The sequence below is a fragment of the Moschus berezovskii genome, chromosome 6 (assembly GCF_049115385.1).
Source record: "Moschus berezovskii isolate FMDL1 chromosome 6, NW_MosBer_1.0, whole genome shotgun sequence".
NCBI classification, from domain to species: Eukaryota; Metazoa; Chordata; class Mammalia; order Artiodactyla; family Moschidae; genus Moschus; species Moschus berezovskii.
In genome coordinates, this window is record NC_142465.1 from 23,024,308 (window position 1) to 23,033,896 (window position 9,589).

At 43.3% G+C, this 9,589-nt stretch overlaps 1 long non-coding RNA gene across 1 annotated transcript; it reads right to left on the reverse strand.

The window, feature by feature from the left end:
• Positions 1 to 946: 946 nt before the first annotated feature.
• Positions 947 to 9,349, reverse strand: LOC129536994 (uncharacterized). Its single transcript, XR_008681904.2, has 3 exons — positions 9,234 to 9,349; positions 4,927 to 5,175; positions 947 to 1,550 (listed from the first exon to the last, which is right to left on the reverse strand). It is a non-coding gene; the product is annotated as an uncharacterized LOC129536994 (long non-coding RNA).
• Between the last annotated feature and the right edge of the window lie 240 nt (positions 9,350 to 9,589).

Below are 9,589 nucleotides of genomic sequence, written 5' to 3' on the forward strand. Positions count from 1 at the left end.
GGAGGTGCTCAGACCAGAAATCATGCCTTTGAAAACACAGCATCATTCTCCTTGAGCAGCTGCAGCCTTTTATTAATGGCTCAGGAGGCTTTCACACCTCCTTTTAAATCCAGTGCATTTGAAGTAATAAAACAGGGAGCAGTTTATAGGCAGGAAATATTAAAATGTTTAATTGCTTTTTTTCCCCTTGGCACAAGGCAGACAGCCTCAAGCATTCTCTAACACATGAAGAAAAAGACACCTGTCCGTGCTTGAATGGACATGAAACAGGGGATTGCTAAATTGAACACATCTGTGACCAAACCGCCTTTAAACCCACATCAAGCCCTTTTTTTTTTTTTTTTTGGCTAGTTCTAACCATTTCCTTCCAACTCCTTTTCATTTTCTTCTTCCCTCTCCTTGTCTAATTATAACAAAACACAGAGGAGAATAAACTGATATCAAGTCCAAGATGATTCCCTAACCTATCTCAAAGAGAAACTGAGCACAAATTGAACCTGAACATCTTTCCAATTGTCCAGTCCTATACTTTATAATCAAAACCCTTGAACACTTCTCAGAGAAAATAGGATCTGAACGTGTGAGTACGAATGGGATCGCTACACTTTGACAAGTTTATCTGTATGATGGACAAAGGCAACCTGAGGTCAAGTTCCAGCTCGGCCAACTGCTGGTTGATTGACTTTGGACAGGTTGGTACCTTCTATGAGTTTCAGTTGGCTCATCTGTAAAATAAGGATGATCAATAATGCCACTCACTTGAGGTGGTTGTGGGCATTAAATGAGATATCCATTGTTATTTATTATAATTCATTCTAAAGAGAATTGTTTCTAAAACAAAAGAAGATATGGCTAACACTCTTCCATGAACACCTGACAGTAGTACAGAGTATCTTGCTGAGATTTGTATTGGTTATTTACTGTTACATAACAAATTTTCACAAACTTAACTGTTTAAAACATCCCTTTATTAGCTCACAGCTGTGCCATCAGAGGGGCTTCCCAGGTGGCGATAGTGATAAAGAACCCACCTGCCAATGCAGGAGACACTAAAGATGTGGGTTTGATCCCTGGGTGGTGAAGATCCCCTGGAGGAGGGCATGGCAACCCACTCCAGTATTCTTGTCTGGAGAGTCCCCATGGACAGAAGAGCCCCACGGACAGAAGAGTCCATGGGGTTGCACAGGGTTGGAGAGGACTGAAGCCACTTAGCAAGCATGAAATCAGAAGTCCCTCACGGCACAACGGGGTCCACTTCTTCTGTATCACAGGCTGAAATCCAAGGGTGGACCAGTTGAGTTCTTATTTAGAGATTCTAAGGAGCAACCACATCCATACTTGCACGGGCGCTGACCGAGTTATTTTCTTGTAGTTCTGAGATCCTGTTTCCTTGCTGACTCTCAGCAAAGGACCTCTCTTAGCATTTAGAGCGCACGCTCAGTTCGGACAGTTCCTGCATCTTCAAAGTCAACAGCAGAGGGTTTCCTTCACACCGAATCCCTCAAAATGCTTCAATTCACTCTGACTTCTGCAACCAGCCAGGGAAAAGTCTGTTTTTAAAGAGATCATGCAATTGAGTTAGTCCAGCCCACATATTTCCCTATTTTATGGGAAACTGATAAGCTTAATTTCACCAACAAAAATCCTTTTTTGCCATGCATTGTTACACAATCATGAAGTACTGTAACACCAGGGAGCTGAGGACCTGGGGGCCATGGAAGGATTCTGACTACTGTAAAAATTTAAGATTAGTAGTTGGGATGAAAAACCGTGTATTATATTTTAAAGCAGAACCAGAAAGCAATGTGCAGCCTCCTAACCACTTTTTCTGCTCTCCTTTATATATATATATATATATTTATTTGCTTGCACCAGGTCTTAGCATCATGTGGGAAACCTGGTCCCCTGACCAGGGATTGAACTTGGGGCCCCTGCATTAGAAACACAGATCCCTAGCCATGGGACCACCAGGGAAGTCTCTGGTCTCCATTCTTGCTACCTTCAAATTCAATCTTCATAGTGCTGCCTGGACTAAATATCCAAAGGCAAAACTTGTAAGTTCCTCATTGCCTAGAAGAGCAAATCTAAACCTCTTAACTTGACCCACAAACCCTCCATGATTTTGGTGGTATCTCAAAACTACCTCGGAAGTGCCATACTACTTCCATAATCATGTAATGAAATCCCAAACTGCTTAGTTTCCTTCATCTACCGTGATGTTGCTCACTTGCATCTTTATTCAAGCTGTCCTCTCAGCCCAGAACAATTTCTCTGTTTTCACCACCCCTTTGTGGTGGTGAAATTAAAGAATGTATAGCTCTTATTCATCCTTTAATTTTGCTTATCACTTCACTTATTCATTCATTCATCCAATAAATAACTACCAAATATCTACTCTATGGCAGATAAGGCTATAGTGATAAAATAGACTCATGCAGTCTTTACTGTCACAGAGCAGACACTGTCTTTGGGGGAAAAGCACTTAAACAAGTACAGCCCAGTGACTGGAGGAGGGCTGGTGCACCCAACAAAGACACTTGACCAAAGTCAGAAGTTTTCTGGAGGAAGTGACATCCAAGTCAAGACTCTAAGTATGAGTATGAGTTAAATGGGAGTAAGCAATGGGAGTGTGGAAGGGGAAAAAGCTCCAGACGAAGGCAATAGCATGAAAACATACAGGTATATACATGTTAGAAAGAACATGGTTCCTTTGAGAGACCAAAATATCTCCATCTCACTGGAGTATGGAGTTCTGGGGCCAGTACAGGAGTTGTCCTAGGGTACTGAGGAAGCATTGAAGCTTGAGACTAGATTTCTGTTTGGTGACATCTCCCTAGCTGGCCTACAGATAGAGGACGAGCTAACAAGAGAGAGGAAGCCAGCAGGGAGTTCAGAGCAGTCATCCAGCCCAAACGACCAGGAGTGATTTTATGTAGAGGCGAAAGAGACTGAAGGAAATGGAGAGACCTGAGAGACGATGCCACCTACAGGAACTTGGTGATGAATCTGCTACTGGGGATGAGGGAGGGTGATGCCCTTGTCTCTGGCCTGGGAGACAGGGTGGATGTGAGAGCCTGTCATGGTCAGCAGGAACATGGGTGGAGGAGTGGTTTTGTGGGGGAAGATAATTGTTACCAAATGGCCTCTGGGATAGCCAGCAATTTACAGAGGTTATTTTAATTCTTCCTAGCCCACCTGTATGATTCAGCCACATTAAGCAAGAAAAGGTCATTTGTTGAGTATAAGGGGAAGAAGGGAAAATATAGAAGTGACACTAAGTCACTTGTTCCCCCCAATTATCCCCCTCTAGTCCCAGGGTAGAAGAGTCTCATCATCTGGGATTTCTTACTCATTCTAGGTAAGGATGATGGAGAATGATTGTAATGATCTTCCCTCTGATGTTGAGCTCTTCCCCAAATATCTGCATGGCTCACCGTTGCCCTCTCTTTATCTGAATCTCTAGTTAACTGTCATCTGATTAGAGGGGACTCACTGATTACCCTTCATAAAGAGCAACATCTCCTAGTCACACTCCAGCACTTGCTGGCTTGCTTTTACTCTACAGCACTTTTGACAGAATGTGTGTGTTTGTGTATAAGTGAATCATCTCTTTTAGTAGAATATAAGTACCACAAAGGCAAAGACTTTGGTCCATTTGTTCACTGTTGAATCTCTCTCTCTAGAACAGTGTTAGGACATAGTGGGCACCAGTAAATAATTGTTGGGTAGATGAACAAATGTAGGAGTGAAAGTCTGTTGTTCAGAAGACTAACCTTGGCTGGAGAAAATTGCATGGGAATCTTCAGGATAAAAACAGTATTAGAACCTTATGAGTAGATAAATTTTCTCAAGAAGAGAATACAGAGTTAGGAAAGATCTCTGAGAAATCCCAACATTTGCCAACCTGTAAGGAGAAGAGGCAGTCAGGGAAGCCAAAGAAAAACCAGGATTTGGGGAGTGAGAGACGCCAAGGAGGAGTAGGATCATGAAAGATGTGTCAATAGTGTGGCAAATGCAACCAAGACAACAAATGAGAGTTCTAGAAAGTCTACATTGGGTTTTGCAACCCAAATGCCATTTGTGGCCCTTATTGAGAACAATTTGAGAGCAAGGTGGAGATGAGGGCCACAATTCGGTCAGCTTGGAAGTAAAAGGTAAGAGAGAAAGGAAAGGGTAAAAGTTGAGAGAAGTAACTAGAGGGATGCCTAGGAGAGTTGCTTTTCTCATGATGCTAGAGGCGTCAACAAGATTAAAGGTTGGTGGGAAAGAGACAGCAAAGAGGAAGAGGTTTAAGATCGAGAGAGCAAAATAATAATAATAAAAATCAATACCTGGAGATCTCTGCAATACAAGAAGTGAGGCTTCCTTCTTCTGGAGCCCTCCTCTGACCTCTCCCTGCCCCTCCCCGCGACAGCCTGTGTCAACTGTGCTGTTATTAATAACAGCCTGTGTGTGTTATTAAGCTTATCCAGTGAAATTGTAACTCTGCTTATGTCACTGCTGGGTCACTAGTTATGAGCTTCATTTGGGAAGGGACAACTTCTGATTCATCTTTTTGTCCTCATGAACTGGTGCAGAATCTGGTCCATAACAACTACCCAATAAGGTATCCAATGAGAAAATAAACAAAGCAATTGATGGAGTAGACTTCTGACCCGATGGACTCAACAAGTATATGTTGAATGCTCACTCTGTTCCAGGCTCCACTGTGGGCTCTGGTCATTGAGCAGGAACAAAGCAAAGCCCATGAGCAAGTGAACTGAGGAAAAAACACAAAAATGTGGAGGGAGGAATAAAAGCAGACTTGAGGTAAATGAAACATCATGAACCAGCACTTCATATATTCAATAATGTTGATACTTCAGAAGGAACATCATGCCTCTTCACAGCCAATTTTTCCCACATGTGAGGGGAGGATTTACTTACCATTTATTAGGATTGATTATAGTCTGGCTTCCTCATTTCCTGTTTTTCATGATACTTTTAATCTATGAATCACTTGCTTGAATTTGCCTTTCTCTGTAATCTCTCAAAAGTGGATTGAACTGGTTTTCCAACTCTTTACTAAGAGAAAGACCAAGATCCAAGATCGCAGAGTACCGTGGGTTAAAGCCTTCACCATGCCTTCTTCCAAAGTACCTTCTCACTCAGGACCACACTCATCATTATGTTCTTCTACAGGAATTAAATGGAAAAGATGAGAAAGAAAAAAAAAAAAAAAGCAGGACTTTAGGAGATGTTACTCAAACATTCCCAAATGGGAGTGCCTATGTTTGAGTCATTACTGCACTTTTAGGAACAGCCTGAGTCTCGTAGATCGGAGGGATTGAGGCATCAACACACAATAATGCTACTGTGATGCCAACAAGCCATTCTGGGTCACTTATGCAAATGACACAAAAGTTATCCAAACAAACATAAGGGAACATGGCAATCACTGTGGACATTTAAGAATCCACAGCCTCTAGGTTCTTGGATATTGGTGTTAATCAAACACTCGTGTTCTCTTAATGTGGCCATATTTTCAAAAATAAGATTAAAATCCTTCGTTGACTCTTTCTATTCTGAAAACCAGTCTCTAGTCATGGTTGACCCTTTCACCTATTCGCCCAATGATATCATCCAATTGAACAATCACTTCCCCATGGATTGCTCCCAATTCTTAAGCCAAGGGCTCAGACTTCCGTTGTAATCTTCTAGCCGGATATCTGGATGTCCCTCCAATACCACAAAGCAAACATCTTTAAAACCAAACTTATTCTCTTCCTCTGCAAAACTAGTTCTTCCACCCAACTTCCCAGCTTCCATTAATGATGCCACTGTTCCACTAAATGAAAACCTTCCCCTTATTAACCTTTCCTTCTTTCCCGTTCTTCATTTCTGTTGAGAGATTTTCTAATACCCATTTCCAACATATTGTTCCAACCCATCCATTCTCACTGCCTCCAACCTAGTTCAAACTCTTTATCTTCTCACCTGGACTTAGCAAGCACAATTACTGGGGCAAGAAAATTTTACCACCAGACAGAGTTGCATTCAAATCCCGGTTTCATCTCTTTCCAGTTGTGTGATTTTCAGGATTTTCCCAAACCCTCTAATCCTCATTTCATGAGAATATAAACAATGTATGTGAAAGTGCCTGGCACATCATTGCTCAAAGATCAATAACTCTTTTCCCCACTCCCAAAGTGTTCTTGTCATATCTTTTCCATATTCATAAACTTCAAATGATTTCCCTTTTTCTATAAAACCAAGATCCAGCTACTTATTTGCCCTCCACAGTATCACCCAAGCTACTTTCCCAGCTTCCATTTCCCAAAGTCAGCCTCTCCATCATCCTCAAACATGCTCACACTTTCACGATGCTTATCTTTCCACTGTATATGACTTTCCCATTACTCCCCACCAGTAAAAAAACCTACCTATCCTTTAAGAAACAACATAAATGCCACCTCCTCCAAAAGGTCTAATTCTGATATTCAAGTGTGTGTTCTAGGGGACTTCCCTGGTGGTCCGGTGATTAAGAATCTTCCCTGCAATGCAGGAGACATGAACTCAATCCCTTGTTGGAGAACTAAGATCCCACGTGCCTCGGAGCAGCTAAGTCCACGCATTTCAACTACTGAGACTGCAAGCCATAATTAGAGAGTCTTTGTGCCACAATAGAAGTTCCCACGTGACTCAACAAAGGTGCTATATGCCAAAACCCGACACAGCCAAAAATAAATAAATAGATATTTTTAAAATATATGTGTGTTCTACCTTTGAATGCCCACCTTACTTTCTTAATATCTACATTACGGGATTTATCATATTCTGCCTCATACTATGATCTCTAGCATCCTGTTTCATTCTATGTTTGGGACTGTGAAATAACTTATTCATCTCCAAAGCCTACTGCTTTTCACTTATTTGAGACTCAGGAAATGAGCAGAATTGATTGTAAGTACACATCCCTAGAAGAGTTGCCTTTTCAAATTTGATGCAGGCAATCATTTTTGTCTGTTTTAACCAATGGTATATTCTGATGCCTAGAAGAGTGCTTAAAATAGAGTCAGTGCTCACAAACTATTTCCTGAATGACTTTAAAATCCAAGATTAGTTTTTGAGCCGCGCCCCCACAAAAAATCCCATATAATCCAATTTTTAAAATCATGCCAATGATTAATCAGTTCAGTCGCTCAGTCGTGTTCAACTCTTTGCGACCCCATGAATCACAGCACGCCAGACCTCCCTGTCCATCACTAGCTCCCGCAGTTCACTCAAACTCATGTCCATCAAGTCGACGCCATCCAGCCATCTCATCCTCTGTCATCCCCTTCTCCTCCTGCCCCCCATCCCTTCCAGCATCAGGGTCTTTTCCAATGAGTCAACTCTTTGCATGAGGTGGCCAAAATATTGGAGTTTCAGCTTTAGCATCAGTCCTTCCAATGAACACCCAGGACTGATCCTAGGGGAGCTTAGGATGGACTGGTTGGACCTCCTTGCAGTCCAAGGGACTCTCAAGAGTCTTCTCCAACACCACAGTTCAAAAGCATCAATTCTTCGGCAATCAGCTTTCTTCACAGTCCAATTCTCACATCCATAGGTGACCACTGGAAAAACCATAGCCTTGACTAGACAGACCTTGGTTGGCAAAGTAATGTCTCTGCTTTTTAATATGCTGTCTAGGTTGGTCATAAATTTCTTTCCAAGGAGTAAGCGTCTTTTAATATCATGGCTGCAATCAGCATCTGCAGTGATTCTGGAGCCCCCCAAAATAAAGTCTGACACTGTTTCCACTGTTTCCCCATCTATTTCCCATGAAGTGATGGGACCAGATGCCATGATCTTAGTTTTCTGCTTGTTGAGCTTTAAGCCAACTTTTTCACTCTCCTCTTTCACTTTCATCAAGAGGCTTTTTAGTTCCTCTTCACTTCCCATCATAAGGGTGGTGTCATCTGCATATCTGAGGTGATTGATATTTCTCCCTGCAATCTTGATTCCAGCTTGTGCTTCTTCCAGCTCAGCGTTTCTTATGATGTACTCTGTCAATGATTAATAGCAACACCTAAGTTCTGCACAGTCTCTTCATCTCCCACCAATGATATCCTGTCATGTGTGATTGACATGAAATGGGTGCCAGCTGTCCACCCAGGGAGAACACTCAGAGGAAGAGAGCCTGGTCCCCATGCCCTCAGGTGCCTTTCACTAAACAGGCCTCACAACAGCTGCCTGGTGACATGCCATTGCTCCACACGCACCTTTCTCTCTGGCGGAGACACCCGGCCTGCCATTTAGCAGGGCCCATAAATTAAAGCCTGAGAGAACAATCACAGGAACGCTGGCCTCTGAAGTCAAGGCCAGCCAGCGGTATGATTCAGGCACTGAATGTCGCCACCCTCTGCTTCAGTCAGAATCCTGAGAGAAATCACTTGCCAGCCCAGCCAGTGTCAGAAAAACACCGCTGAGCTGCTGGCCAAGCTCCCCTACACACAGGCTGTGGACACCATTTTGCTAACTGACAAAGCTTTCAGCTGTGCCTGCCGAGTCAGCCTGTTCACTCCCTGCTGTGGAAGGTGGGAGTGAGGAGAGAAAAACCTTTCAAGTCAGACAGACCAGGTTCTGAATGCTGGCTCCCCCCACTGACCCGCAGCACAGCTGTGGGCATTTGATCAGCCTCCCGGGCTGCAGATTTCTTATCTCTCAAATAATACCTACCTGACAGCACTGTTGCTGAAATGAACGGGGATCTATGTAAAGCGCCAGGCACTAGGATTGCTGGTGGCATTATTGCTATTAATAGATTAGAGCATCAGAGAAACTAACCACAGGAGATGAAGCCAGCATTCCCAACACAATCCCAGAAATTCACCCTTACTAATTCACTAGAATATGGCCCATTTTGTCCCTTGGAAGGATAATGACAGATTTCTAAGAAAAATAAGCAAGTGTTAATCCTAAGCATTCTGAAACCCAACTGACAAAAACTTGCAGATGGAATTTTGGAACTTGTCCCTCGCAGAAAGTTCACTGGCTTGACCTCATTTTCCCTTAGCCCCAAACCTCAAAACTCAGTGAAGAGTGCCCCCGTGCCTCGAAGTCCTGCCACCCACAAAGATCGCCTGCTTCTCAGCAGTTTGCCTGCTCTGCTGCCAGCCTCTGATCACACTCTCCTCTCAGCCAACACACACACGCCAGACCTCCTCCGTCATCCCGACCCATCCTCAGAACTCACTCAGACTCACTCTCACCTTCACTCCCAGGACTTCGAGGCTTGGGAGAGGGGAAGTGCAGGAGAAGGGACTTTCTTCCCCAGCAGCCACAATCTGAGAAGCTACCAACGCATCTGGCAATCACAGGAACTTGCTCAACTGTCACTTGTTGCTCTTCCTCGTTAGGTAAGTAAAGTCCCTAGTCTGATTGCATCTGAAATACATCCTTTCTAAGGTTTATCTTGTATCCTACATCTTATGTGGGTCATCAGTACATGAACCACACGGACTGCTAATGCTGTATGTGCCTTCTTGTGAGCCATCCCGGGGGATGGAGTCATCATGTGCTGCACTGTATGATTTTCTGCTGAGCTCCTTATCCGATTCTGCGATAC